Consider the following 17,785-nt stretch of genomic DNA (forward strand, 5'->3'; position numbering starts at 1 on the left):
AAAAACCATTTATGTATGAAACCAATGATTTGAGGTTTCCATACAACTATTTTCATTAAGATTATTTACAAGTATATAATCATGCTTCTTCTCAAACCTGGTAACCATTAGGCACAAGTAGTATAAAGGGGTGACTAAAGACTTGGAAAATAGCCTCATTGTGACAACCCTAAAGTGACCCTAGTCGGAAAGCGGTTTCGGGACCGCTAAACCGAGTCACCAAATTATTTGAATATGATATTTATTGTCTAAAATATGTGAATATGAATGTGTGAAAGTTTTAAGCTTCAATTTAGTCGATTGCATGTGAATTCAGCTAATAAGACTTATGTGTGACACTTTTGAAATGTGATAGGTTAATCTATAAGGATCTAATAGTGCATGTAATAAAAGGGTGGACTTGCATGTCAATTTCCCCCTTAATTTAGTAGTGGCCGGCCATGACAAGGAAGGAGGACAAAATGTTATGGGCAAAACATGTCATAAAAATGTTATGTTAGTGATTTATCTTAGGAAAAAATAAAATAAGGAGTATGGGTAATAAAATAATAATGCAAAGGGAGGAGTGATGAAAAAAAATTGTCTCATCCATGTTTCCCCCCCGATTGCCGTGAATTGAAGAAAGAAAACAAAAAAAAAGTGTTCATTCTTGAACATCCTTGGCCGAATAGAGGAAAGAAAGAAAGGGAAAGAGCTTGGAGAAAATCGGCTATGGTGGTTTGCTAGACTAAGGTATGTTTGATGTTGTCCATGAGATTCATGCATGTTTTTAGTTGTTAGTTTGAGTTCTACCTAGCACATGGTTTAAATCTTTGCTATAAGATGGAGATGATATTCGGCCATGGGTGTTGTCTCCTTGGTTGATGTTTGATGTTGTGGTGACGAGGCATGAAGATGAGTTAAGTTTCGGCTAAGGTGGATTTGTGTTGATGTCATTTGCATGCTAAGTGTGAAGCTTTGTAATGATACATGTGATGTAACACCCCGTACCCGAGTCCGTCGCCGGAGTCGGACACGAGGGGTTTGCAGACTTAAATCACTTCTTTGCACAATCCATTTTAAATTTTCCAGGCAAGCTGGCTAACTGCGTCACTGTCACCTTAAAATCATATCTTGAGTTTCACAACTCGAAAATCAGTTTCGTGATTTTTCCCTGAAACTAGACTCATATATACATCTACAAATTTTTTTCTAGAATTTTTGGTCAGGCCAATTAGTACAGTTTATTAGTCAAAGTCTCCCATGTTACAGGGATCGACTACACTGACCTTTTCGCATTACGACTTGGATATCTCCCTGTACAGGGATTCAATACTGATGACGTTTGTTTCTATAGAAACTAGACTCAAAAAGGAATCTATGAATATATGGCATGACTTCTAATTATCTCTGGTTAATTTATAATGAATTTCCAAATTCGGAACAGGGAATCCAGAAACCGTTCTGGCCCTGTCTCACGAAAACCTGAATATCTCTTAACATACTGTTCATATGATCGTTTCATTACTTTCCTATGAAAATAGATTCATCAAGGTTCGTTTACATAATTTATTCACTATTTAATTTCATTCCTACTATTTTTAGTGATTTTCCAAATCTACATCACTGCTGCTGTCAGCATCTGCCTTTAAGGTAGACTTTACCTATTTCATAGTTTCATGATTCAACTAGCCCTTTTAGCATAAATAGCACAATTTATGATAGTGATTAACCATTCCCATGGCCAATCCTTGTTAAGCATATCCACACCTCTCAATAACCATATCCATACCAAATGATTATAACATTATGCTCAAACATATATAAGCCATTTTCGCATGGCTATCCAAAATTATACAAATCCAAAGGGTCCATGACCCACAACAAAGAGGGTAGTCCTATACATGCCATTTCAAAGTTCAACCAAAAGTGTACCAAAAGGGGCTTTGATAGTGTGGGTGACTTCGACTTCAAAATTCCCGAGTCCGATAGCTGACGAACCAAAATCTATAAAACAGAGAATCAAAGAAACGGAGTAAGCATTTAGTGCTTAGTAAGTTTGAGCAAAGAATTTAAGCACAACTGAAGTATAGCATTCATATAACTAAACGGATAATTTCATATGCACAAATTCTCAATATCATAATTACTTCACATTACCAACCCTTATATTCACACACAAAAGATCAACTTAGCCAAGGCCGGAAACTCATAAATTTACTGAGCGAATATTATTCGAAGGGAATCAACTATTCCAATGCACACACAAAACATACCTCATTGTTGGGATTTTACAAGCGTATTAACTGAAATTTTTACAGCAAGATCGCTCATTCCCGAATCACGTACCTTCGGAATTTAACCGGATATAGCTACTAGTTCAAATGCCTTCGGGACATAGCCCGGTTATAGTAACTCGCACAAATGCCTTCGGGACTTAACCCGGATTTAGTAACTCGCACCAATGCCTTCGGGCTTAGCCCGGAATTAGTAACTCGCACAAATGCCTTCGGATCTTAGTCCGGATATAGTCACTTAGCACAAAGCCTTCGGGACTTAGCCCGGACATCATTCGAATAACCATGCACATTTATCAATAAATCATGACACATCCGTATTTCATTTTCATTACCAAAGCTCAAACACAAGACACTTATCACACTTGCAATTTCGGCTCAATAGCCACATACAAAGAGCATGATTTTGATTCGCTTAAAATATGATCTAATCAAATCATAATCTAAGTTCCATTACTCGAAAACTTACCTCAGATGTTGTCGAACGATTTCGATGGCTATTCGACCACTTTTTCCTTCCCTTTATCGGATTTAGTTCCCCTTTGCTCTTGAGCTTAATTTAACAAATAAATTGATTTAATCATTTGAGCATCGAAAAGAGGAACTCAAGGTACTTAGCCCATATATAATTCATTAGACATCAAAGTCACATATGTACGGAATCATGAATCAAACTCAACACATTAGTTAGTATTCTCCTTAGCCGAATTTTCTAAGTCAAGATAAATCCTTCAATATGCTTACCTATGGCCGAACAAACACATCAACCTATGTACTCATTCATGTGGCCGAATATGCATGTTTATGTTGAGGCCAATTATATACTTAATACCACACACAAATGGCATACATTTTACTAACTAATGCATTACATATTATAACTCAATACGCATCCATCATTTACTCCATAACCGAAACACCATCATATGAAAATATATACCTTGAGATATTATATATGTCATGCCAATACATCATGTGCAAACATATATATATGTGTAAGAGCCGAATCACAAGGTTGATTATAACCAAACATAAACATAAATCCAAAACACAAATCTTACCTACCATGCAATAAGCATAAATCATACTTATGGATATACCATGGCCGAATACATCACAACACCTTACCATTTCAATTTTGATCATGGTTAAACAAAGAACTTAATGTCTCACTCAAAAATGCTAAAAAGAAAATCCAAGAGTTAATTAATCCACCATCACATGTATCATTAACAAGCTTCACATTTAGCATGCAATGACATTAACACAAAATCCACCTTGGCCGAATATCATCCCCATGACATAGCAAAGATTTGAACCATGGCTAATTAGAACTCAAACTAGCAACTAAAAACATGCATGAATCTCATGGCACAACATCAACATACCTTAATCTAGATACAAGTATGGCCGAACCTCCTCCTAATCCTCTTCCAAACCAAACATGAAGCAAGAACTCCTTCCTTCTTCCTTAGAATTTTTGGCCAAGGATGAACCAAAGGATGAACACTTTTTTTTTGTTTTCTTTTCTTCCACTCACGGCAATGGGGGGGGAGACAATCACACACATTCTTTCCTTTTTTTTCCATTCTTTATTACCCATACTCCTTATTTTATTTTTCCTAACATACATCACTAACATAACATGTTTGTGACATGTTTCCACTCATAGCATGGCCAGCCACTAAGCTTAAATTTGGGTAAATTGACATGCAAACCCATCATTTTCACAACATGCATTAATAGGCCATTTCACATTTGCCTAGCACATTTCTAAATTTTCTCACATAAGTCCTATTTGATAAAATTCACTTACAATTGACAAAATTCAAACATGAAATTTTCACACATGCATATATACATATAATAAGCATCAAATATGACAGCTAATTATTTTTATGACTCGGTTTTGTGGCCCCGAAACCACTTCCCGACTAGGGTCACTTTAGGGCTGTCACATGTGATGGCGATTGATGACTCTTGGATTTTCTTTTTTGGCATTTTTGAGTTAGACATTAAGTTCTTTGTGTAACCCATGACCAAAATTGAATGGTATGGTGTCTTGATGCATTCGGCCATGGTAGAAAGTAGATGTGAAATGGTAGTAAGGTGAAGTGCAAAATGTTAGTATTTGATTACTAGTGTATATATGCGTATTAGCCGAGTTTTGAACTTGAAATAAGATGATATATAATCAATACAAGTAACCATACTTGTAGGAAGTATTAAGCATATAATTGGCCTCAACATAGACATGCATATTCGGCCATAGGAAGAAGATTAGTGTTGCATGTATTCGGTTAGAGGCAAGCATATTGATGCTTTTATCTTGGCTTAGACAATCGGCTAAAAGGAAGTGTGGGTTAATATGTTGAGTTGATTCATGATTTCATATGTATGTGACTTTAATGTCTAATGTATATATATATGGGCTAAGTACCTTGAGTTCCTCTTTTCGATGCTCAAATGATTAAATCAATTTATTTGTTAAATTAAGCTCAAGAGCAAAGGGGAACTAAATCCGATAAAGGGAAGGAAAAAGTGGTCGAATAGCCATCGAAATCGTTCGACAACATCTGAGGTAAGTTTTCGAGTAACGAGACTTAGTTTACGATTTGATTAAGTCATGACGTATGAGCATAACAAATATACGGTGATATGATGATCCTACTTGAATTATTTGTTGAGTTCTATACGTATGACGGGTAGACGTATGTGCATAGAGATCGTGTCATAAAGCAAACTAAACCATGCTGTTTGTATGTGGCTAGTGAGCCGAAAATGGGATTGCTTAATACGTGACTTGTGTTTGAACTCTAATTATGAAAATGAAATATGGATGTGTCATGATTTATTGATATGTGCATGAATATTTGGATGATAACCGGGCTAAGTCCCGAAGGCATTTGCGCTAGTGACTAGTTCCGGGCTAAGTCCGAAGGCATTTGTGCGAGTTTCTATATCCGGGCTAAGTCCCGAAGGCATTTGTGCGAGTTACTATATCCGGGCTAAGTCCCGAAGGCATTGGTGTGAGTTACTATATCCGGGCTATGTCCTGAAGGCATTCGAGCAAGTAGCTATATCCGGTTAAATCCCGAAGGTACTTGGCTTGGGAATGAGCGACCTTGCTGTAATAGTTTCAATTAATACGCTCGTAAAATCCCAGCGATGAGTTATGTTTCGTATATGCATTGAATTAGTTGATCCCTTACAAATAGTATTCGCTCAGTCGATAAATGAGCTACCGGCCTTTGGCTAAGTTGATCTTTTGTGTATGAATATAAGGGTTGGTAATGTGAAGTAAGTATGATATTGAGAATTTGTGCATATGAAATTATCCGTTTAGCCATATGAATGCTACGCTTTAGTTGTGTCTAATTTCATGGCTCAAAACTTACTAAGCATTTAATGCTTACTCCGTTTCTTTGAATCTCTGTTTTATAGATTTTGGTTCGTCAGCTATCGGACTCGGGATTGTCGAAGTCGAAGTCGTCCACACTATCAAAGCCCCTTTTGGCACACTTTTGGTTGAACTTTGAAATGGCATGTATAGGACTACCCCTTTTGATGTTGGTCATGTACCTTTCGGTATTGTACAAATTTGGATAGCCATGCGAAAATGGCTTATATACATATTTTGAGCATAATGTTATAATCATCTTGTATGTATATGGTTATTGAGAGGTGTGGATATGCTTGGCAATGATTGGCCATTGGAATGGTTAATCACAATCATATTTTGTGCTATATATGCTAAAGGGTTAGTTAAATCATGGAAACTATGTAATAGGTAAAGTCTACCTTAAAGGCAGATGCTGACAGCAGCAGTGGTGTGAATTTGAAAAATCACTAAAAATATTAGGAATGGAGTTAAATAGTGAATAAATTATGTAATCGAACCTTTATGAATCTACTTTCATATGGAAGAAACGAAACGGTCATATGAGTCGTATTTTAAGAGATATTTAAGTTTTCGTGGAACAGGGCCAGAGTGATTTCTGGATCCCCTGATCTGACTTTGGAAATTCATTATAAATTAACCAGAGATAATTAGAAGTCATGCCATATATGTATAGATTCATTTTTTACTCTAGTTTCATTAGAAACAAACGACATAGGTATTTAATACCTGTACAGGGAGATATCCAAGTCGTAATGCATGAAGGTCAGAATAGTCGAACCCTGTAACAGGGGAGACTTTAACTAATAAACTGTACTAATTGGCTTGGCCAAAAATTCTAGAAAACAATTTTTAGATGGATATATGAGTCTAGTTTCAAGAAAAATTTACGGAACTGGTTTTCAAGTTTTGAAACTCGAGATATGATTTTTAAGGTGACAGTGACGCAGTTAGCCAGCTCGTCTGGAAATTTAAAATGGACTGTGCAAATAAGTGAATTAAGTCTGTTAACCCCTCGTGTCCGACTCTGGCAACGGTCTCGGGTACGGGGTGTTACACTAATAAAGTCCACATGGTTGGACACAAGGGCGTGTGTCTAGGCCGTGTGTGACACACGGTTCCGTCCCATGGGCGTGTGCTATGGCCGTATGTCCCCTGCACTTAAAACCTTAGCTCAAAGTTGTACACGAGTAGGCCACATGGGCGTGCGCCATGGCCTTGTTAAAATGACAGTTTCGTCCACTGGCAGGTAACACAGGCGTGTTCCATGGCCGTGTTGATAAGTCAGTGTTGCCTACAGTTGAAGGACATGGGCGTGCCCCAAGATACACGGGCGTGTGAGTCCACACGATCTACCTACACGGGTGTGTGTCCCTTTTAGTTAAGGAAAATTTTTTGAGGAGCCCAAGGCTAATCGAACGTGCCCGTATTTGTCCCGCATTGCCTTCTGATATGTTATAAGTCTCGAAGGCCTATACAAGGGATGAGATGTTCATGATTGAAAAGTTTTAAATTCAAATGAAATTTTGTGACCCAAGTTAGTATACTGAAAGTGTAAAGTTTTGGTAATGCCTCGAGCCCTGTCTCAGTGTTGGATATGAGTTAGGGGTGTTACATTTATTAGTATCAGAGCTACGGTTTAGTTAGTTCTAGGACTACCGTAGAGGATGTTAAGGTTCGCTATACATGCCATTATTTGAATGTTGATAGTGTGACGTCTCCTAATTGTTTGAATTGTTTTGAATATAGTAAATGTCTTCCAATCAAGCACAAGATGAGTCCGAGGGAGCCGAGAGCCATGCTCCAGCTTTCGTACAATGAGCTATATCTAGTAGTAGTAGAAGGCTGATGTCAGAAGGTCGAGAAGAGGCCCGAGCTACCTTCTTCGATATGATGGATGAATAGTTTGGGGATTATCTAAGAAATCGCCCTAATATACCAAGACCACCCCCACCCTTTAACCAACCTGAAGAGGATGTGCCACGAGGTATGGCATCGATAAGAATTGGTAAAGCCCCGGTAGATAAGCTTAGAAAGTATGAGGCTGAGGAATTTAGAGCGAAAGTTGATATGACGCTAAAAGAGCTGAGTTCTGGCTTGAGAACACTACGGAGGTGTTAGATGATTTGTCATGCACACCCGAGGAATGTTTGAAGTGTGCTGTGTCCCTTTTGAAGGACACTGCATACAATTGGTGGAAAACCATATCCTCGGTAGTGCCAAAAGAAAATATTACTTGGGATTCTTCCAAGCAGAGTTTCGGAAGAAATACATTAGCCAATGGTTTTTGGACTCGAAGCGAAAGGAGTTCCTGGAACTCAAACAAGGTAATAAGAATGTAGTAGAATACGAGAGAGAGTTCGTATGACTAAGTCAGTACGCAACTGAATGGATCCAAACTGAATCAAAAATGTGTAAAAGCTTCGAAAAAGGTCTGAATAAGGACATCAAGTTGTTGATTGGGATCTTGGAAATACGGGAGTTCGCCGCATTGGCCGATCGAGCCAAGAAGGCCGAGGAACTTAATCAAAGAAAACAAGCTAAGAAAAAGGCTCGAATTACGAGCAAGAGGTCTAGCGGTAAAACACTTTCATTTTCCACGAAGAAAGCCAGGAGCCTGCATGAACGACCCGCTTTGTCAGTGGGATATTCGAGTAGATTAAGAAGCTCTAAACAATGAGGTCAAAAGTCTTCCTCCCCAATGGTGACTAGTGTGGGGAGTGTAGATGATAAAAAATCGAAGTGTAAGAGCTGCAACAAATTTCACTCAGAGAGTGCCGAATGAAAAGCGGCGCATGTTTCAGATGTGGTTCTCTTGATCATTTTCTCAGAGACTGCCTGAAACGAGCTGAAAAAGATGAGGAATTAGCTCCGAAGTCAATTGCTCCCATTCCACAAGGTAGACCTCTGAGATACCCTGGGAGTGCTAGTGGCAGTCGAGTTGTGACTAAAGACACTGCAAAATCAGAAGTTCGAGCCCCAGCAAGAACGTATGTGATACGTGCTCGAGAGGAAGCCTCTGCTCCTGATGTTATTACGGGTACTTTCTTTTTTTTTTAATATAAGTGTTGTTGCTTTAATTGACCTGGGGTCAACGCATTCATATATCTGCATGAAATTGGCGTCTAGTATGAACATACCTATGGAACCTACAGAATTCATTATTAGATTGTCGAACCCACTAGGCAAGTCAATTTTAGTTGATAAAGTCTGTAAGAATTGTCCTTTGACGATTCAAGGTTGTTGTTTCCCGGCTAACCTTATGTTGTTACCATTTGATGAATTTGATGTAATACTTGGTATGGATTGGTTAGCCTATCATGATGTAATTGTGAATTGTGGTAGTAAGTATATTAAGTTGAAATGTCCGGATGATAAGATTCTACAGGTTGAATCAAGAGAATTGGGTTTGCCGCCGGTTGTAATCACAGTAATGGTTGCCCAGAGATATATGAGGAAAGGATACGAAGCCTACCTTGCATTTGTGATAAACACTAAGGAAATTTCATTAAAGATTGAGTTTGTGCCGATTGTATGTGAGTATCCAGATGTGTTTTCAGAAGAATTACCCAGACTACCTCATGAAAGGGAGATAGAGTTTGGTATTAAGTTGATGCCAGGGACGACTCCCATTTCTATTGCTCCGTACAAAATGACACCAACTGAGTTGAAAGAGTTGAAGGCACAGTTGCAAGAGCTGACGGATAAAGGATTCGCAAGGCCAAGTTTTTCACCTTGGGGTGCCCCCGTGTTGTTCGTGAAGAAGAAAGATGGGTCGATGAGGTTATGTATCGATTATCGACAGCTGAACAAGGTGACTATCAAGAATAAGTATCCTTTTCCAAGGATCAATGATTTTTTTGACCAATTGAGAGGAGCCACCGTATTCTCCAAGATAGACTTGAAGTCTGGCTATTATCAGCTGCGAGTTAAAGACTCGGATGTACCCAAAACAGCTTTCAAAACGAGGTATGGCCATTATGAATTTCTTGTCATGCCGTTTGGGCTGACGAATGCACCAGCTGTGTTTATGGATCTAATGAATAGGATCTTTCGACCATATTTGGATAAGTTTGTCGATACGAGTCATAAAGACCCAATCCAAGTTCAAGAACGTGATGGGCTCAAATTGCTACAAGGCCCAATAATGAGATCAAAGGCCCGATAAATGCGGTCCAAACTAAATGGGACCATTCAAGAGCTTGTTAGCAAGGCCTTAGATGCATACACGAGAGAACAAGAAAATCAAGATTCACTTTCTTGTTTTCAAGAAAATCAAGAAATCGAATCTTGGCCCAATTTTGCTGTTCGAAGAGATTTCAAGAATCAAGAAAATCAAGATTTCAAATCTTGGAAATCTTGGTCCAAGAAACCAAATCTTGCAGCCAAAACGCATTGGATCTCCATTACGAGCGTCAACGACCCAATTTTGGTAGGAGATGGATCACGAGCCCAAATTCTTGAAGGCGAGGCCCAATAACCAAAATCCAGCCCAATCAAGAAATTTCTTCATACTTAGTTGAAAATCAGGCCAAAATGTCAAAGGGCCCAATTTGTAAACATCTTACTTGTTTAATTTGATTTTTTAATCTTTAGGAGCATTACATGTAAAATTCGGCCCAAAACAGCCCATATAAGTGCATGGCCGAATTTACCTTGTTATTTTATTAATTAGGTTTAATTTTTTATTAGTTACTTGTGAGATTAGGATTTGTTGGAGGCCTATATAAGCATTGGCCAGCCACCCTTTGTAAAAACATCTTATTATTATTTTTTCTATCAAATTTCAGATTTGTTGAGTGCAGAATTTTCTTTGGGGTTTTCTCCAAGAATTCTCTCTTGAGCTTTCTTTAGAAGTTGTTTTAACAATCTTTTGATTGTGGGAGCCATCTTCAACCTTCTTCTTGCCATCGATATTCTTTGGAGGGGAGATTATAGCCGTTTGAAGAGATTTGTGAAATCTTTCGGGATTTCAAGGATCTTTAGGACTTATCCTTTAATTCTTGCTGTTTTCGATTTCTTTCTTTACTTTTCTTTGCTTATACTTGTGCCGATTTCTCATCTAATATTTTGCTGTTCTTGTTTGTTTTCCAGCATTGATTAAACTTAAGATCTCATCGTTTAAGTTGTTCTCCTATTGGCAGCACCCATTCGAACCCAAAAATCCCCAATTCCTAGGGTTTGGCCGATTGGATTTCTTTCAATTTGGGAATCAATTGATTGCTGGAAATTGGGCATTCTTGGCCGAATCAATTCCTTGGCAGATTCGCATCTTTTCTTTCTTCTCAATTTCGTTTGATTCATCGATTCTATTTCTTTTCTTCTTGCTGCTCTTTTAATTGAATTTGGGAATTTTAAATTCAAATCTGATTCGGTTTAATCTTGTTCTTTGTTTTAATTTTCAGATCTGTTCGTTTAGAACTTTCGTAGGAGTTTCTCGTGACTTGGCAACTCGATCTTGGTCCGCGTGCGTCCCTTTATCATTTGGCATCAGATTTTGGGCGTTTTGGGTGTTCTTGGTTGATTTCTAAACTGATCTCTATTTTTTAAAGCATAAACAGCAGTTTTACCCAGAAAATTTGTTCAAAAAAAATTCATTTGAATGGGTAAACGTTGTCCGATTGATCTGAAATTTTACATACATGTTTTTGGCACTGTGATTGAATATAAAAAAATTATTCCCTCAAAAAAATCAGTCAAAAAAGTCAAAAAATAAAAAAAAATACGAAATTTAGTAAAAATTTCAAAAAAGATTCAGCGGGTTGAATTTGGTGCCCAAAATTTCCAGATCAAAAATTCAATATATAAGGACACTCCAGATTTAAATTCGTGATTTTTTGAGATCGGGAACACCTCGAACGAAGTTGTCAAGTTACTCCGCAGTTTTTCGGGTTTTCTGTTTTCAGCAATTTTTATTGATTCTTAGCTGTAGGTTTTCATTTGTTAACTTTATTCTTCCTTTACGTTATCTAACACCTTCTTGTTTCTTGTGTTAGTAGGATTTAAATGTGTGCACAACTTCTTCCTCGGTGCAACACGAATCAATTAGTGTCTCGTCAGTTTTTGGCATCCTAGTGCAAATTAGGATTCTTTGGTAGTTTGGTTCACACTCTCTAATTGGTTGATATAAACTCTGATAAAGAACTCACAAGATTGAATTCGACCTCATTGAGAATTTGATTTTTTCTTTTTGAGTGATTAACGGTGAGGTTTGATAACTTTTATTTTTGAGTGTTGAGTGTTTTGCAGGTTTTAAAAAAAATGTCTACAGGTGATAATAATAGTGACATATTTAAAAATTCCAACAACAGTTGGATGAACAGGCTGCTGCTCTTCGAGCTTTGACTGCTACCATCAATGAGGTGCAATTGAATCAAGAACCTCAATATCGAGATCCAATCAAAGAAGATAGGGATAACCAACCCAAGAGGCGCGGCCCTCAACGTGTCCCTAGAATGAATGATGATTTTCATGATCGTGGACAATCATCTTTGGCAAAACCAAAGAGCGAGCAGCAACGAGAACATCTCTTTCATACTCGCTGCCATGTACAAGGTAAGCTTTGTAGAGTTATTATTGATGGTGAAAGTTGCTCGAACATAACCAGCACGACGATGGTGGAAAAGCTTTGCTTAACCACTACCAAGCATCCACAACCTTATCAACTACAAGGGCTTAGCAACGAAGGCCAATTTAGGGTCACTCAACAAGTGCGCATCGCCTTTTCTATCGGTAAGTATCAAGACGAAGTTGTGTGCGACGTAATGCCTATTCAAGCCTGCCATTTGTTGCTAGGAGAACCATGGCAACTGGATCAAAAAGTCACTCACGATGGTCGTACCAATAGGTATTCTTTCAAGCATCAAGGAAAGAAACTCACCTTAGTGCCGCTCACTCCGGAACAAGTCCATGAGGACCAAATCAAACTGAAAAATTCTGTTAAAACAAGTGAGGAAAAAGAAAAAGAGAATGAAAAAGAGCAAAAAGAGATTGAGAGTGAAAAAGAAATTGAAGAAAGAAGAGAAATGAATTAGAAAAAGAAACAAAAGAAAAAGACGTGGAAAGGGTAGTGAGGAATGTTTCCACTAACCAAGATATGAATTTTTCTTGTGTTGCTACTTTTCAGGTTCCCGAAAGATCGAAAGATAACTTTCAACTTCAATACCTCTCAAATGAAAGAGGCTTTCATACGATCAACTTAGGCAAAGATGAAATCACACTACATGATCCCGAAGGTAAGCGAGGTAAGGAAATTTTAGAAACCGAGTCCAGTGCAGATTTGAAAATTATTGATCAAACTTTTGGTGACTTAGTTCTTAAAAGATCCCCTCATTTTGATCCGATTAATTGTTACTCTTCGATTGTGGTTGATAAAGTCATTACGAAAAGAAGCGTGATTTGTTATTCTCTTGATTTACCTTGTGTAAAATCCTCGAATTTGTCCAAATCTGTTTTGGAGAATAAGGTAACGAAATTTTCCAAATTTGTTTTCAATTTATATTCGTGCCTTAAACAGTTTATGTGGTTGTACATGAAGTTTGAGTTCCATTTGACAAAGGTTAACTCAACAACGGAGATTCGACTACACTATGCCCCAGATGAACGAAGGTTTGTTTTAAATGAAAAAGGTAAAATCGACCCTTATTCTTTTGCTTATCAAGGTAAGATGCTTGAAACCTTTGAAACACTTTTGTACTCCTCGGATAGCAACAAAGATCGTGTTGATGAACACTTAGATCGAAACGTGCTTGACTGTCCTATTTTATTTATTAATGATAAATCTATTTTGATGGTTGATAAAAAGATTCTTGTTTTTGATAATGCATGTGTGAGTGAATCTATAGACCGTCGATTAAGGCATGGTAATATGAATCTGTCCATTCACATGCGTTATACCTGTTCTATTATGCTTATAATTGGACTACAAGCTTGTTTGCGTTGCTATTTACTATTTCATGGCTATTCTTTTCAGTGGACTCAATTGCCATTAGTCCCGTTCGATCGAGGAAAGTCGAGTTCATTTGATTTTTTTAGATTCGAGGACGAATCTTTTTGAGGAAGGGGGAATGATACGAGTCATAAAGACCCAATCCAAGTTCAAGAACGTGATGGGCTCAAATTGCTACAAAGCCCAATAACGAGATCAAAGGCCCGACAAATGCGGTCCAAACTAAATGGGACCATTCAAGAGCTTGTTAGCAAGGCCTTAGATGCATACACGAGAGAACAAGAAAATCAAGATTCACTTTCTTGTTTTCAAGAAAATCAAGAAATCGAATCTTGGCCCAATTTTGCTGTTCGAAGAGATTTCAAGAATCAAGAAAATCAAGATTTCAAATCTTGGAAATCTTGGTCCAAGAAACCAAATCTTGCAGCCAAAACGCATTGGATCTCCATTACGAGCGTCAACGACCCAATTTTGGTAGGAGATGGATCACGAGCCCAAATTCTTGAAGGCGAGGCCCAATAACCAAAATCCAGCCCAATCAAGAAATTTCTTCATACTTAGTTGAAAATCAGGCCAAAATGTCAAAGGGCCCAATTTGTAAACATCTTACTTGTTTAATTTGATTTTTTAATCTTTAGGAGCATTACATGTAAAATTCGGCCCAAAACAGCCCATATAAGTGCATGGCCGAATTTACCTTGTTATTTTATTAATTAGGTTTAATTTTTTATTAGTTACTTGTGAGATTAGGATTTGTTGGAGGCCTATATAAGATTGGCCAGCCACCCTTTGTAAAAACATCTTATTATTATTTTTTCTATCAAATTTCAGATTTGTTGAGTGCAGAATTTTCTTTGGGGTTTTCTCCAAGAATTCTCTCTTGAGCTTTCTTTAGAAGTTGTTTTAACAATCTTTTGATTGTGGGAGCCATCTTCAACCTTCTTCTTGCCATCGATATTCTTTGGAGGGGAGATTAGAGCCGTTTGAAGAGATTTGTGAAATCTTTCGGGATTTCAAGGATCTTTAGGACTTATCCTTTAATTCTTGCTATTTTCGATTTCTTTCTTTACTTTTCTTTGCTTATACTTGTGCCAATTTCTCATCTAATATTTTGCTGTTCTTGTTTGTTTTCCAGCATTGATTAAACTCAAGATCTCATCGTTTAAGTTGTTCTCCTATTGGCAGCACCCATTCGAACCCAAAAATCCCCAATTCCTAGGGTTTGGCCGATTGGATTTCTTTCAATTTGGGAATCAATTGATTGCTGGAAATTGGGCATTCTTGGCCGAATCAATTCCTTGGCAGATTCGCATCTTTTCATTCTTCTCAATTTCGTTTGATTCATCGATTCTATTTCTTTTCTTCTTGCTGCTCTTTTAATTGAATTTGGGAATTTTAAATTCAAATCTGATTCGGTTTAATCTTATTCTTTGTTTTAATTTTCAGATCTATTCGTTTAGAACTTTCGTAGGAGTTTCTCGTGACTTGGTAACTCGATCTTGGTCCGCGTGTGTCCCTTTATCATTTGTCATTGTGTTTATTGACGACATTTTAATCTACTTAAAGATGAGATAGAGCATGCAAAGCACCTAAAAATTGTGTTGCAGACCTTGCAAGAAAAGTAACTATATGCTAAGTTTAGCAAGAGTGAGTTTTGGCTCCAGGAAGTTGGATTCTTGGGTCATATAGTTTCTGGTGAAGGCATCTGAGTTGATCCAAGTAAGATTTTTGCAATTGTTGAATGGAAATAGCCTAAGAATGTAAGCGAGGTTAGAAACTTTTTGGGCTTAGCCGGTTACTATGGAAGGTTTGTAAAAGGATTTTCCATGATAGCAACTCCAATGACGAAGCTGCTACAGAAAGACATTGCTAACCGAAGCTCTTGTTTTAGTGCTACCTGAACCGGGAAAAGAGTTTGCGGTCTATAGTGATGCATCCTTAAATGGATTGGGTTGTGTACTTATGCAAGATGGCAAGGTGATAGCCTATGCTTCACGGCAATTGAAGCCTCACGAGAAGAATTATCCAACCCACGACCTAGAGCTTGCTACTATTGTTTTTGCCTTGAAAATTTGGAGGCATTATTTGTATGGCGAGACTTGCCGTATATTCACAGACCACAAAAGTTTAAAGTACTTGATGACTTAGAAAGAACTAAATTTGAGACAGCGGAGATGGTTAGAATTAATTAAGGATTATGATTTGATTGTCGATTATCACCCAGGAAAGGCGAATGTGGTCCCTGATGCATTGAGTAGAAAATCCCTGTATGCGTTGAGAGCCATGGATACTCGTTTGACTTTGATTGATGATGGTTCAGTTCTGGCCGAACTAGAGGCTAGGCCAACATTTCTGTAGGAAATTCTTGATGCTCAGCTTAATGATGATTATTTGCAAGCAAGAAAGGCTCAATGTGAGTCTGGTGTTGAGTCATATTTTCGAATTAGTCCTAATGGATGTTTAATGTTTAGAGATAGGGTTTGTGTACCCAAAGACAATGAACTTATTCAGAAGATTTTGGAAGAAGCACATAACAGTCGTTTGTCTATTCACCCGTTAAGTACCAAGATGTACAATGATTTAAAGAAGATGTACTGGTGGAACAGTATGAAAAGAGATGTTTCTGAATTTGTATCGAAATGCCTAGTATGTCAGCAAGTTAAAGCTGAACATCAAGTGCCTTCAGGTATGTTACATCCTGTAACGGTTCCCAAATGGAAGTGGGACAAAGTTACCATGGATTTCGTGACAGGATTACCTTTGACTCTGAAAAAGAAAGATGCCATATGAGTTATAGTGGACAAACTGACAAAGTCAGCTCATTTTATCCCGGTAAGGACGGATTATTCCTTTGATAGATTGGCCAATTTGTGCATTTCTGAGATAGTAAGATTGTACGGAGTACCACTGTCGATTATTTCGGATAGAGACCCGAGGTTCACTTCGAGATTCTGGAAGAAGTTACAAGAAGCCTTGGGTACAAAGTTGAGCTTTAGCACATCTTTTCACCCTCAGACCGATGGTCAGTCTGAGCGGATGATTCAGATTCTCAAAAACATGTTGCGTTGTTGCATCCTTGAATTTCAGGGTAGTTGGGAAAAATACCTGCCATTGGTAGAGTTTGCCAACAACAATAGTTTCCAAACAATTTTGAAGATGGTGCCTTATGAGGCCTTGTATGGTAGAAAATGTCGAACTCCATTGTACTGGACAGAACTTAAGGAAAATCAGATTCTTGGAGTTGATCTGATTAAAGAAACTGAAGAAAAAGTTAAAGTGATTCGGGATTGTTTAAAGGCGACATCAGATAGGTAAAAGTCTTACGCTGATCTGAAAATAAAGGAGATTGAGTTTCAAGTTGAAGATAGAGTATTCTTGAAAGTATCTCCATGGAAAAAGGTATTGAGATTTGGTCGGAAAGGTAAACCGAGTCCACGATTTATTGGACCATACGAGGTCATTGAAAGAGTTGGACCGTTAGCCTATCATTTGGCATTGCCACCCGAATTGGAAAATATTCATGCCGTGTTCCATGTATCCATGTTAAGGAGATACTGATCAGACCCCTCTCATGTGATTTCACTGACTGAGATTGAAATTCGACTGGACATGACCTATGGAGAAGAACCGATTAAGATATTGGCTCGCGAAGTTAAACAGTTGAGAAATAAAGATGTGGCTTTTGTAAAAGTCATATGGCATCGAAATGGTGTTGGAGAAACTACATAGGAGCCTGAAGAAACCATGAGAAGCCAATATCCGAATCTGTTTTCTGGTAAGACTTTCGAGGACGAAAGTTCCTAAGGGGGAGAAATGTAACATCCTGAAATAGGGCCTAGTCTGAATAGTGGTTTTGGGACCACAAATCCGACATTGAAATATTTATTTTATGATTATTATGAGGCCTAGAATATGAGTATATGCATGTGTTAAAGTTTCATGAAGAAATTCTAAGTATAAGATGTCCAATTGGAAATTAAGGACTAAATTGAATAAACTGCAAAACTTGCTTTCTAGAAGCAATTTGTATGAAATTGCTTTAGATTATGAATTAGAAGGTCTTGGAGAGAAATTTTCCCAAATTCTAAATTTTTGGACAAAAATAGGCTTGCATGGATGAAATTTTAAAGAAAGGGCATGAGGGCATTTTGGTCATTAAGC

This window comes from Gossypium hirsutum, chromosome A08 (genome assembly GCF_007990345.1).
Source record: "Gossypium hirsutum isolate 1008001.06 chromosome A08, Gossypium_hirsutum_v2.1, whole genome shotgun sequence".
NCBI lineage: Eukaryota > Viridiplantae > Streptophyta > Magnoliopsida > Malvales > Malvaceae > Gossypium > Gossypium hirsutum.